This window comes from Amia ocellicauda, unplaced genomic scaffold (assembly GCF_036373705.1).
Source record: "Amia ocellicauda isolate fAmiCal2 unplaced genomic scaffold, fAmiCal2.hap1 HAP1_SCAFFOLD_61, whole genome shotgun sequence".
NCBI lineage: Eukaryota > Metazoa > Chordata > Actinopteri > Amiiformes > Amiidae > Amia > Amia ocellicauda.
The window spans coordinates 517485-532708 of NW_027102991.1; the positions used below are offsets into that span (position 1 = coordinate 517485).

The following is a 15224-nucleotide window of genomic DNA, read 5'->3' on the forward strand; positions in this document are numbered from 1 at the left end:
GTCCTTTCACAAACAGAAATACCCTATCAATTAGGAAGAGGGGGGCAGGGGGCAAGGGCCGTATGTGCTCCTCTGCTCCCCCTGTTCGCCTGAGCAGACAAGCAGCCTGAGATGAGAGAGAGAGAGAGAGAGAGAGAGAGAGAGAGAGAGAGAGAGAGAAGTCAGAGACAAGGCAGAGACTGTAAGTACGTGTAAGGGTTCATAACTTATTACAAACAGAGCAAGAGTGTAATGAATGGTAATTTACACTGCTTGTATTAATAATGATAATAATATTGATGTTGATACAGACGAATACATCACATACTAGATGACAACCGCATAAAACTAATAATAATGAAAATAGGAATAATAGGAGTATGGAAATAATTTCAAATTATGGTTTATTGGTAAAAAATGAATTGAGAAACAAAGATTAATAACTGCCATCATTTACCCAACTACTATTAACTATGGTGTTGAAGGAGCTGCTGTAATAGTTATTGTAATGTTCTCAGGTATTTAAGTTAGATAAAAGGACAAAGATAAGCACATTGTTTTGAAACTTTGACAACTCCACACAAAAAGAGTATCTACACTAGGAAGTAAAGCTGATTCAATAAACACAGGAGATATGATGCTGCTGACGACAGCTGAGTGCTGTACTGAAATAATTTGATAAATGAGATAAATTGGAATCAAGATTATTATTATTTTGAATTTTCCCTTTACTAGAAACCTTATAGATTGTGCGAATGTCAACTAATGTGATAGAGATGCCTTTTATAAGGACGATCTCTGATGTTGTGTGAACCACACATTGTGTCTTCAGACTGATTTATTCCACATGGCAGATATGCATATTATGAATCGTGTCCTGAAGGAACCGATGTCTGACCCATATGGAGAAGATGCTGGTGTTCTTGTTGAGACACAGTAGGCCGAGGGCGCGGCTTTAAAGACAGCCTCACAGCAACTTGAACAGACCAATGCTGAGGTCCACTACGCTGAAGTGATGCTTGACTCAGTGGAGAAATAAGTTAAAATACTATAATTAAAGGTTTTCCAGATTATAGGAATCTACAATATATTGTGAAACTGCTCAGATGACGTCCGCAGTAGCACATATTCTTCTATTGATAGTTTAATTTATAATGTACTATTAGTGGAGATGTCACATTATTCAAATGAATAGAATGACAGCCATGAAGTCAGAATCAGTCCATTGCCCTTCACTTAAGATTTGTACAATGTATAATGTTTATAAATCAAAACGCAACAAATATATGTACAATACAGTTTACAAACTGAATTTGTAAAAAAGAATGTTTTGCTGACTTTTGTATTCTCTTTGAAGCAACAAAATGTATGTGTTATGTATGTCGTAACTAGGGTTTGACTTTTATGACCTGGGGCTGGATGAAATTTAATTTGAGATGCACTTTAAAAGCTCCAGGAAATTGCAACTGGCCACTGCACCTTCCATAAGAGAGCTCAAACATTTGCTAATGCATTGGTTGCCTCACAGGCACTCTTTCCCTGGTTTGCCCATGTGGCGCATGGTGTTGGCCACACGGGCAAAGGGGGGATGTGTGCATCAGTCTTTTAAATTGGTTTGCCCCAGGTTTTATAGTAACAGCTTAGCAATATTGTAGAACTTGCCACATTTGTCAAGCTCATAATCCTGCAATATGCAAATAGATTGTGTTCAAAAGCTTAAATGTTGTGGATATGAATATATACTTGTAATAATATATAGGTGTTCTAAATGGGTTGAAGCCTATCCCGTAGGAAGGCTGAAGTAGTAAAAGTAGCAAAAATACAGTTAAGGGATGTTATATGTAGATTTCGCATTCCAGGGAAATTTCCAGTGATAGGAACACTCACTTCACTGGGACAATAGTGCAGGAACTATGCAAAGCCCTGCGAGGTAAACAACATTTTCACTGCCCCATCAGGCTCAGTCAGCTGGAGCAGTGGAGAAACAAAATGGGATATTAAAGAATAAGCTGTCTAATATATGCAAACAAACAGGACTCAAACGTCCAGATCCCCTTCCTATAGTCCTAATGACAATGAAATCGTCAGCAAATTGAGAAAAACAGGTCTTTCTCCGTGTGAGATTATTATGGGATGACTTATGAGACTCTCCATCACTCCTCCATTGTCTGTAAGGGAAATGGACATCCACTTGATGGATGATGCTATGTTGTCTTTTTGTATGGGACTAACACGTGCTTTCGAAGCTGTCCATTCACAGATGAAAGCTGCCCAGACTGAACCATCCCAGCAGGTTTACCACCCCTTCCAGCAAGGTGACTGTGTATATCAAAGCACACAAGAGAAAGTCCTCCCAACAGCCCAGGTGGACAGGGCCCTACCAGGTGCTCCTGACCACCCACACAGCTGTAAAGTGCCTAGGAACGACGACATGGATCCACTCCTCACACTGCATACTTGCCAATCGAGGCGATCAGCACAACCCTGGTGGAGAACAGAGGGATAAAGGAATTGTTCTTCCACATCAGATTTGACATTACTGTATGTATGCAGGCCCTTGTAATTGCTTTTCCAATACTGCCAACTGGTTATTGATGATTGATTTCACATTGTGGTACGAGTATCGAGTGAAATGCGTGCTATCCACCTCAACAACACAGCGATAACATGGAGCCGGCAGGTGATCCAGGTCACAATAGAGGTCAAGCAGTGGGAGGAGGAAGACGTGGTGGTCAAAGGTGTAGCGTAAGGTACACTTATAAAATTCAATTAAAGAAGTGAATTTATAGTATCACCTTATCACGGATCCTGGAATCTTGTAGAACTCAATTTCTGTAATAATTGGACGCAGACACCAATTCCAAAGATATAAATTGTCAAATTTATTCAAAAACAAAGACTAAATGTAGCACTGCACTAATTATACAAAAGGGAAAAACTAATTAAAATTCAACTCTAGATCAACAAATCAAAGACAAATCACTTCCGTGACCAAATCAAAGACCATGGGATTGCATATGATAACACACAAATCATTAAACAAAAAAGGTTATAAACACATTGACTACAATACCGGTTAGTAAGACGAAGGTGAGTCTCTCATTAGTATTGTTAGTCAGACATTCAATAACTACGCAGGTTAGTATTTATGTCAGGTAACTTCTCGTTATATATATATCAGTCTCATTAACGTTTAGGTGGAGAGAAAGATCCTATCATTACTTGTTACCACAATTTCCCTTAACTGATTATTATTCAATGATTAAGGATAGGCAGGGCCACCTATAATCTGGTGTCTATTAACTTGTGTCAATTTCATACTAAACAGTTAAACAGGAATGAGAAGATATTTCTCGGCGTTGACAGATTTTATTTCTAAAATTATCAACAAAACAGTTGAATGCAACACACATTTATATTTAAGAAAACTAAATGATATTACACATTCTAGAGTTATGAATCACAGATTAACATTTCTAATTGATTTCTCAAATGTCATGAATCACAAACTCCAAACTGTTAAACTTATGTGAACTTCGTCACAGAGAGGCCTCTCTGGCTTCGGGCTCAGATAACAGCACACGGCACGAGGTCCGTGTGGTTTGGAACAAAGGCAGTCCGGTTCGGCTTTGTCCAAGAACTTCCACTCAGTCGATGCACCTGGAAGTTGGGGTTTCGCGAATGTAGAGTCTTTTCCAAACAGATTTTCCACTGGTTTGAAGGCTCCAAGGTTGTGCACAAAATCTTCTTTGTAAGCAGGGTTCCACCGTAGTTACTTGAAGACAAAGTCTTTGAGGAAAGCAGGGCCCTGTTCGTTCCAAGGGTCAAGTTTCTTAAGACTCAAATAGCTATTTAAATGACTTTCGTATTCAGTCGACTTAGTCAATTGTCCAGCTGGATGGCTGGGCACAGGCGGGCAGCGCAGTCTGTAAAGTTCTTTATTTAATAAAGTCCTTTAAAAGAATTCTTCGTACGGCTCAATCTCCTTCTCCCAGTTTAACCCTTCTGTTGCTGGTAAAGACTTAGTTGGTTTCTGGTTCCGGTTCTGGCAACAGAGATACAAGTTGAGCTGTGGCAGCGAGTTACTGGTTTAGGTGAGAGAGAGAGAGAGATGCCGTGCGTTACCCTTTATACGCCTGTCAGATCAATAGGTGATTGGTTCTTTAGTTTGTGAGATTGGATTTCGGCTTCAGCCCCCAGTGTCCTATTGGAGGGGGGCTTGATTTATGACTGATGTCAATCCATGCCATCTTTTGGAAATGCCGGTTGGCACGGGTTCGTAGCTCTGTGTCGGGATTTCGGCTCTCGTCCATTTCAAAGAGTTTTTATTTCCTACAGGCCCCCTTCCCCAGACATCTCACAGCAGGGATTCCAAGCTATTTGGCCCATTCTCGGTGCCATCCTCCCAAGACTGTCACTTTGATGTAAACCAGTTCACATGCTGATGAGTTAAGGAAATCTGATAAATTTGGGGGGGAGAGGTCTTCTTTAGATCAGTGCTTCAGCTCAGAGCTAAAATGCTCTTATCAGAATACACCCAACATAACGCTACACTGGTTAATTCTGTTCTGGGAAAAACACAATCCTGCAGGTTTAATAAGTCTCTCTACACATCAGTCCCTGAGTACCTTCAACCAATGGTCATTTTGACCAATTAAGCCCAAGAATTGAGTCAATTAAGTTGTCATGGACTACCCAGTGAAGACGTGAACTCACGACTAGGTCACACTGTGAGCTCACCAGAGCAGACATTACACTGAGCTCACTGTGAGCTCACTTAGCGCTTTTCCAGCGACATGGTGCCGGTGCTGGAGCCGGAGCTGCTGCTCGGCCTGGGATCCAGGATCTTTTTTGAACCGGCCCGCTTTTCCACCGGTTTTGACGTCACTGGATGTGGGCGTTCCCAAGCATGGAGTAGAAGTGGAGAAACACAGCAATAGTAATCAGCACCGAGGCGACTGCGTCTTTAAACCCCATTTAACATCACAATCAAACTCATTCCGCGTCTATGGCAAATCGTAACCCTAATGTTACAAATGTTCCCTAAACACTTATTTTGCAGGATCAATAAAAAATTATTAGGATTTTTTAAACTTTTACTGACACACATAGTTAATAGCAATGTGTTATAACTTTACCGAAAATAATAATCTGTATATCTTTAATTGTTTAGACGTTATTAAGATATAATGCATCTTTCACATAGGGAACATTTGTAACATGTTAGGAAAAACAAACAAATGATTTGAAAATATTCATAATCATACAATTTGTCAGGCTTCATAAGAATGGTATTTATAACATACTCTGTAAAAATCAAGCAAATAGCATTTGTGGTTCACGAGAAAATATATATATATAATCAAAGCTATCAGACTATAGCAGCCGGTGTATGAAGACACATACGATTATACAGCATTATTTGGCAGCTTCGCAAGACCTAATTTGAAACGTTGTTGGTAAGTTAGATAATTAGTGGGGACCCTCTATTTGCAGTTCTTCCCCTCCATAATTGCTAAAATAAAGTTTTACTGACATTTTATTGACCCTACCACTGCATAGGGCACATCTGTAACATGAACGCTACTGAATGGCACATACATTGAAAACTACGGAGAACTGAGACAAATCCACTTTACACTTCATAAATAATCTTAAAACGTTTCCAACCAAGGCAACACCCACTTGAAATACGTTCATTCTCATTTTTGGTAAACAAAAAGAGAGATTGTTACATATGTTCCCTATGATGCATCTACAGAGAGAGAGAGACAGACAGACACTAACTCTCTCTCTCTCTCTCTCTCTCTCTCTCTCTCTCTCTCAGCTGGGAGTGTGTGGGAGGGGTCTGCAGTGAGCGGGAGTGCTGCTGAGAGCTCTGTCCTTTGGCTGCGTTTTTTTGTTGCTTTACTTTTTTCAGTTTGTTTATTTTGTCTTCTGTTTTCAGTGCTTTTCTTATTGTGGGGGAACAGGGGAGGGGAGGGGGGAGTACCGGTAGTTCACATAATTCACATAATAAAGTGAATCTGTGACACCCATAATTCAATTACATTCTTATTATCAACTATAACTATGAATATAACTGATAATGTAGCATCATTAGATTGTTTACAACCAATATTTGTTTTCAATATATATATTTTTACCTTGTCTTTGTAATATTGTAGACCAAGAGTGTTATACCTGTTTTGGTGATTCTTTGTCAGATTCAGAACAATTTGCTGTGGGGCTGTCAGAACCACTTGATGGTGACACACTTTTGTCTTCATTGCTGATAAATGTGGCTTTTGTTACAATTTTTTTCAGATTGTCCAAAAGGTCTGGAATCTCTGGAGAAAAAAACCTTAGTATTAAATGATAATCATTTCTAGTAATATATTTAATGCAAAGTGAAAACAAAACCATCAATGCCTGCAATTATACTTGAGAGACTTGCTCTATGTTATTGGCAAACTGACCTTTTTGTGGGTCATTAACATTAGCTACAAAAAAAATAAAAAAGATAAAATACAAGAATTTCCAGGTCTAATGTAATGCATATAGTCATTAATGTAGGATTATGAAGTTATGTTGAAAAACTTTATTTAATAATCAGTATTATTAAACTATTAGACAGTGCACATTAAGAGTCTGTATTGTGGTTCTAGATTACTTCAGTATGATCAACTATAATACATTACTCTGGAATCTAAATTACTGAAGAATAACATTTATCAAGGTAAGGAATTATTTGCTATAAATAAAAAAACTTACCATCAACCATACGGTTTCGAAGACATTGGTTTTCATTTTTAAGTCTTGTGTTTTCCTTTTCGAGCTGCTTAACGTTTTGCTGTAGCTCAACTTCACTGGACTCTTTAAATGTCTGTAGAATATGACGGGATCTAATTCTTGAAGCTCCATCGGTTTTCTTTCTTATTTTGTGCTGTATTCAGAGAGGAAAAGAGTTTAAAATGAAAATATATATATATATATATGAATATGATTAAAAAAAAACAATCCTGCAATACATTTATTTAATATTTGCAGTAATTATCTCACCGGTAACTGTGGTTCATCAAGGTCACTATCATCTGAAATTTGAAGTTTTTTGTTTGGTTTAGGTACTCTCTTCATTTTAGGACAGGGCATTTTTGTTAGGTCATTAAGTTTTCTTCTTAGTTCGCCTTCTTTTCCTAAAATAAAAATAAAATAAATAAAACCCTGCATTATGTCCACAGATATTTGGGGATTATATTTATTTGTCATAAAAATACTGTGCTTTGACCATACAAATTAAGATGAACAGCCAACACTGAATCAAAACTGAAGTTAAATTATATCTGGTTTAATTTATTTTGTGATTTGGGGGATTTTATTGTAAAGCACAACACCCAATAAATCGTTCTTACAAATGCCAGTCAAGTATGACGAGTTTTTAGCGCCCTCACCACCACCTACCATGTTATAAGAGTATGTTAGAAGTACAACACATTAATAACTTAAACATTCATTTCAAATATACTGTGATTGTATATATCAAATAGCATGTAAAGACTTTAATGTTTTTTTTTTTTAAATAAACATTGTTACCAGTCATAATGATCTGCGCTTCATGGACAGGCCATCCACCTTTTGGAGGTTTGTTCGTGTCTCTCCACTCTGCTCTGAAGTTTCGAGTCGTCTCTTCGTCATCATCAGCAATGCTGAATAAATCAAAATTGCGAAAGCAAGCAGTGGGAATCACGCTGTAAGAGTCTTTGTCGACCCCGCTTTCCCACTTCACCAACGCGTGCATCACCGCCATACTACCTTCACCTTCTCGTCCGTTTTTTCTGCGCCTTTTTCCCCCGACAAGTCACGGCACAAAAAACAGTCCCGCTCTGCATTCTGGTACTTGGCGTTCTTAATAACACCAACAGGGTGTAATCGCATAGACCACTCGAGTATAAAGTACTACATATCCCATCTGTTACAGTTTTTTTTCTTCTTCTGAAACTGCAAGCGCACTACATAAAGTTTGGCAAATGAAGAAATTTGGATGATGAGTTTACAATCTTATAAACAGTATTTAAGTAAACCTAGATATGCAATTCCAAAAAGAACAGCATCGAGATGGAGAAACAGGATAAAAAAATAATAATACAATGTTTATACTTTTTGTATTTTAATTACAGTATGTAATTATTGCCTTTTGATTTACATTTACAGAAAAAGAACGGCGGCAAACGTGGACTACCCAACAAGAAGCAACAAAGTTACTAAAATATCAGATTCTCAGGTAAGCTTCATGCAGCCATACATGTATAATTATAAAATCAATCCAAAAAATAGACCTTGTTTACCCTACAACTGATTTGAGTGTTAATTCTATTTAAGATATAAAAAAATATTTTATTTTCTGAACTAATAATCTGTGAACATTCTATTATCTCTATAATTTTAATTAATACATTTATTTTATTATTGGTGGAACATTATATTTTTCAGCTCAGATGATTTCACGTACCATCATTTTTTCTGTTAATAAATGTGCAAAAACAAATCAGATGGATAGGCCCCTACATATGAACATTAAGTTAAAGGCCTAGAGTGAGTGTTCTTCACTTCCAGTCATGGCGGGCCACAATCCAGCTCTTTGTAACTCATCAACAACCAAAGACCTGGGAAAAGGGTTAAATGGCTTCAGTTAAGCCAATTAGGTAATTAAGAGCTCAACTGGAAAAAAAACAGCAGGCATAGGGGTACTTTAGGACCACAGTCACTGATATAACCTACAATGTTGTTGTAATGAAAATCAGCAGACAGTGGGCCTCCTCCAGGACTAAGGTTGAGAAGCACTGGTCTTGAAGACCACAATAACAATCGACCTCAAGGGCTAGGGATATTCGAGGTGATGCTAAACCAGTCCTGAATGTTTAAATATAATGTTATTTTCTTGTAGTGTGCCGTTGCTGTTAATGCAACCAGTTATATTGAGCCATCAAATACAGAAGCTGACGAAAGACATCAACATGTAAATTTAGTTGTAAATTTAAAGTGTGTGTGAAAAGTATTTTGTATATGGAGATTAACCCATAGTTTCACAGATAAATTGTGGACCAGTGATATTCAGGATCTTCAAAACAAGTCCTGAATGCTCAAACTTAACACTTCTTTTTTTAGAGTGTCGTTGCTGTCAATCCAGCCAGTGATGTGGAGCCATCAGATACAGAAGCTGATGAAAAACAACATGTAAATTTCCTAAATTAATATGGTGCATCAAAATACTTATTTAGCACTTTCAACTGTTTCTTTGTGATTCCTAAAATTACTTTACAGGCTGGGGCTGGGGGAAGACACTGCGCCCGCCTGGAGAAGCCTGTACAAGCCCCCCTCAATAAGAGAGCTGGCAATCTGCAGTGGAGGGTGTTACACACCATTATTGCTGTCAATTCTTTTATTACTGTTCTTAACCCTGCTGTGTCCGACGCCTGCCCATTCTGTGCTCAGAGAGAGACCGTGTTTCACTGTTTCAGCACTTGCTCTCGGTTGTCACCCATTTTTAGTCTTTTAACTCGTCTTTTTACTGATCTTAACCTGATTTTTAACACAAAGGTTTTTATTTTAGGGGCGCGATACACCAGAAAGACCAAACATGTGGACCAGCTGGTAAACTTCTTGCTGGGCCAGGCTAAAATGGCCGTCTATAAGACTAGGAAGAACAGAGTGTGTGGGGAGGGCAGTGAGGATGCAGTGAGAGTGTTTGCCATGCTGGTCAAGTGCAGAGTCAGACTAGAGTTTAACTATTACAGGCTGATGAATGATTTGGAGAGTTTTGAACAGGTCTGGTGTATTAATGATGCCCTTTGTGAATTGTATGACGGGGAGTTGGTTTTTATTATGTAATTCATTTATAGGGTTTAGTATTTGATGGTTGTTTTGTTGTGTGTATTGGGTTGCTTTCTTTAAAAGTGTACAGATCAGTGGCGGAGTTAATGCTTGTTGGGGGGAGACAAACAAAGGGGAACACTATTTTTTATTTATTTATTTATTTTCTTTTGTATGAATTATTGCGTGTTGCAAACAGGCAATGAAGTCTGATAAAAGTCAAAAAGTCTCTCTCTCTCTCACACACACACACACAGCCAGCAAGACACACAGAGCCAGCCAGCTCAGCGATGACATCACAAACATCTCTCTCAGGTGACTCCTATGACATCACAGAGCACGTACATTCCGTTGCTTGCCGTCTGTCAACCACTCAGTCACTGCCAGCCAGACTGGCTGGCTGACTGGATGGTGGGGCTGCTTGCTGCTGCTGCGTACCTTAGCAAGCTTATTTGCTTGACCGGCCTTCCTCCTCCGCCCACATGCCCACCTATGTCCGATCTGCTGTTCACCTGGATCACAGCTCCGCCCCAACAAGGCAGAGCCTCCCAAGAATGGTACAAACTCACCCACGATCCCCTCCACGGAAAGCTATAGCAAAAGGCAAAAGCATTATACGTAATGAAGAGGAACCCGAGTCCAAGACGCATCCGACCAGCCATACATATTTGTGTGTATTAAAGATCACATTTTATTACATTTAGATTTTCTGTACTTTATTACATCTTTTTGTGATTTTTAAATGTATTGTTTCTTTTCCTTATATATGTATGTATGTATGTATGTATGTGTGTGTGTGTCTGTGTGAAAGTGTATGTGTTTGTGTGTCTCTGTGTGAAAGTGAGTGTGTGTGTGTGTGTCTGTAAGTGTGTGTGTCTGTCTCTGTGTTTGTGTGTCTGTCTCTGTGTGAAAGTGAGTGTGTGTGCATGTGTCTGTCTGTGAAAGTGTGTGTGTGTGTGTGGGTGTGACAGTGTGTATGAGTGTCTGTCTGTCATGTAACTCGCACATCTGTGAGGGCACCATTTTTGCAGAAAGAGATGTACACATTTTGGAGCAACATATGCTGCCATCCAGACATCATCTTTTCCAGGGACGTCCCTGCATTTTTCAGCAGGATAACGCCAAACCACATTCTGCCCAGATTTCAAGCGCATGGTTGCGTAGGCAGAGAGTGCGGGTGCTAGCATGGCCTGCCTGCAGTCCTGACCTGTCTCCGAATTGAGAATGTGTGGCGCACTATGAAGTGCAAATTAAGACAACGAAGGCCCTGTGCAGTTGCGCAGCTGAGGAAATGCATAATGGATGAATGGGGGAAAATCCCGCTTGCTAAACTTAACCAAGTGGTGTCTTCAGTGCCCAAGTGCTTAATAAGTGTTATTAAAAGAAAAGGTGATGTTACATAGTGGTAAATAGTCGACTGTCCCAACTTTCTTGGTTTCTTTTCACTGCTAATGAGATGCTGTTAAGTGAGTTTTCAGGAGCTCTAATCGTATTGATGAATTCATGCAGCATTTGTAATTGAATTTCAAAAAGAAATCCTTGCTGTCTGGCCTGTGTGTATGAGATGTACTCTGTCAATCTTTGGCTAACAACTGAAACATTGGTAGAACAGAAATGGCAACATAAAAAAGAAAAGTACATTTTAAAAGAGCACATTAAATAGGATGAATATACAGTTTTTTACAATCACTTTGTCACTCATTTCAGAACCTTGATGTCATTTTTCAAAACTCTAGACACAAAACTCAAAACGGTCATCACTTGTAACACTGCACAATACAATGTTTTGAACATTGGACAGCCTTTCATATCTTTAAAGAAACCTTGCACTTGCAGACTTGTTGGTTCAAATAACTAATTTATCATGAAATACCATAGTAACATAGTAACACAGAAGATACCGATAGTTTCACTGTGTAGTTGTTCGTACAATCATTAAATATTGTAGTACAAAATATGTGATACATGTTTCATTATGGTACTACACATAAATACATCACTGTAAAAGGACTAGTAGAGAGAATACTACAGACACAGTGGAATCATTGAACAAAATCTGAAATGTATTGATGCAATACAATCAAATCACACCATAGGTTTCTTTGAATCCATGCAACAATAATTAGCTACAAAAAAGAACAAAACTACAGTAAAATGTCAACTGCAGTGTTCCTCACCTGGCTTAGTGTAAAAAGCAAAACAAAGGATTGATTACTGTACTTCTAAATTTCCATCAGCCCTGTGTTCAGGTTCAGGTTCTCACAACCATTTTTCACAAGAGGCATCTTGAAACTGAACATACCTGAACATACTCAGTCATCAGCTGCTTCACTCTGTCTGCATTTCTTTCAAAAGGCACACTATACTCTGTGCTACACATTGGTATGCAGTATACAGTCATTTGACAATTGAGAGTAGCCTAATGTTTAGTGCATGCTGAAGACTTGCTGCTTCTCAGTACGGAAATTTCTGATGATTGAGGCCACAGTTGATCCTGAGTTGATTCTGAGGTTTGATTGAATCATTGTAGCTGCCTCAGTCATGGTCATGCCATGATTTACAACATGCTCTACAACTATTTCTCGGATTTCACTGGACACTATTTGCTGTTGCTGCCGCTGTCTGGTCCGTGGCCTTGTCCTCTACCACGTTCCCCCAACACCTCTCAAATGAGGCCCATGGCTGCCTCTCTGGTGAGGCCTAAGCCCTCCTCTATGACGAGGCCCACGACCACCTCTCAGAAGGGGTGCATGTCCCCTTCCATTCCTTTGACCACCACGTCTTCCTCCTCCCACTGCTTGACCTCTATTGTGACCTGGATGACTTGCCGGCTCCATGTTATCACTGTGTTGCTGGGGTGGATAGCACTCATTTCACTCGATACTCGTACCACAATGTGAAATCAATCATCAATAACCAGTTGGCAGTATTGGAAAAGCAATTACAAGGGCCTGCATACATACAGTAATGTCAAATCTGATGTGGAAGAACAATCATCTTCAACCAGGTTGGAGCGTTAGTTGCAATGCCTTTAATACACGCAGCGTGGAGAGGAACAGTGACTCAAGTAGATCCCAAAGTCGCTCTGCCTTCATTTTAACAGTCAGAGCTTTTATACACAAAAATCAAAGAGCTGGTTATAATCAGAAAGTCATTACTATGTTATCTTAAAAGTTAGCTAAGCAGAATTTATATCATTATAGGACAGAGTTCATAGATCAACACATGGATTAGGGAGCAGGCACTTCAATCATACTGTTTGACATTGTCTCCAAGATTCTCATCGTAAATAACAAACAGAAATCAAACTACCTTCTGGCCTGACCTTCTAGCTTGACCTTATCTTTCTTAAGTATACAAGAGAGAAAAACAGGTATTAGAGAAAAAATTTCTAACTTTCCTTCCACACTGCACACATGGTGTGGAAAAGTGCTACATGATGATGAATGATGATGAAATATTACATCCATAGATAATGTAGTCCAACTGGTTCATGCTCCTCGTTTATTGATGTCAATGGATCTCATTATCCTGAAACTTTCATGATCGAAACATGGAATATTGTTTGTCAGTTTCCATAAAATTATGCATTAAGAGTAATGCAACAGTCACTTATCATTTTGAGCAGCTGTATCAATTGATAGTTAGATCTTTGTAATGAAATGAATAGACAGTGATCTCAGATGTAATGTGTGAATTGCATTTTGAAATGGTAATACTTTGATGTTAAGTTGTGTCATTTTAGTTCAATGAACAAATGATCTGAGGTTGATGTGTATTGTATCCAAGCAATTGTAAAAAAGTGTTAGAGTTTTGAAAAATGTGCATTTTGATCATCGGGTGTGAGTTTAGTGTCAAGAGTTTTGAAAAATGACATCAAGGTTCTGAAATGAGTGCCAAAGTGATTGTAAAAAAGTGTAATATCAGGGGACAGTGGCTATTAGTGATCTGGCCTTCCGTGGCCTCTGTATTAATGTAACAGGTCACATTGTATGTGTACACTGATACTTGATAGTATAATATAGTACAAGTAAAAAACATACATAGGTATCATAGAAGTATTTTGCAGAAATGATTATGGATAGTTATCAAAATGGAGAGGAAATGCTAAATCCAGTCTCCCCAGGCTGAGCTTCTATTGCTGCACCTGCTGGCCCCACTATATGGATAGAGCCACACCAAGTACAAGAGTCTCCCCATTGCTATTTATATCTCCCTATCCAGTCTTCTATAGGTGTCAGGGTGGGGTGCCTATTCCCCTGCATGCTTTGAAACCTATAGCACCTGGGACGCACACTTGGGATCCGGTTCCTCTGCCCCTCACATACACATGAGGAATCCTAGGTGCTCAATACGTCATACTGTCTCTTTCATCTCATGTGTAAACTATGGACAAATACATGACTAAACGTGTTAAGTTACTTTTCCCAGAATGCTTTGCGCCACGATATGCAAATAACGGGGACTATGATTGGCTCCCTGACATTACCCACACTGCGACTGATGCTACCCATTTCACTACCCAACAAAGACCCATAATATGCGTGTGTCTGTCTGTCTGTCTGTCAAAGTATGTGTGTGTGTGTGTCTGTGTGTCTGTGTCTGTCTGTCTGTGTGTGAAAGTGTGTGTGTGTCTGTCTGTCTGTCTGTCATGTAACTTGCACATCTGTGAGGGCACCACTAATGCAGAAAGAGATGTACACGTATTGTTTATTTTCCATATATGTATGTATGTATGTATGCATGTCCAATTGCTTTGACAATACAAATGAATTGAATTGAGAGGGAGAGAGAGACAGACAGACAGACAGACAGAGAGACACACACACACACACACACACACACACACAGAGAGCCAGCCAGCCAGCCAGCCAGCTCAGCGATGACATGACGAGCCTCTCTCAGCTTACTGCTATGACAGCACAGAGCCCGTACATTCCGTTTAACAAATCGTTAAACAAAAAAGGTTATAAACACATTGACTACAATACCGGTTAGTAAGACGAAGGTGAGTCTCTCGTTAGTATTATTAGTCAGACATTAAATAACTACGCAGGTTAGTATTTATGTCAGGTAACTTCTCGTTATATATATATCAGTCTCATTTACGTTTAGGTGCCGAGAAAGATCCTATTTGTTACCACAATTTCCCTTAACTGATTATTATTCAATGATTGAGGATAGGCAGGGCCACCAATAATCTAATGTCTATTAACTTGTGTCAATTTCAGACTAAACAGTTAAACAGGAATGAGAAGATATTTCTCGGCGTTGACAGATTTTATTTCTAAAATTATCAACAAAACAGTTTAATGCAACTCACATTTATATTTAAGAAAACTAAATGATATTACACATTCTAGAGTTATGAATCACAGATTAACATTTCTAATTGA

At 38.9% G+C, this 15224-nt stretch overlaps 1 non-coding gene across 1 annotated transcript; it reads right to left on the bottom strand.

The window, feature by feature from the left end:
* Nucleotides 1–10354: 10354 nt before the first annotated feature.
* On the bottom strand, nt 10355–10469 carry LOC136739599 (U5 spliceosomal RNA). The gene has a single exon (XR_010812923.1). It is a non-coding gene; the product is annotated as a U5 spliceosomal RNA (small nuclear RNA).
* Nucleotides 10470–15224: the final 4755 nt, after the last annotated feature.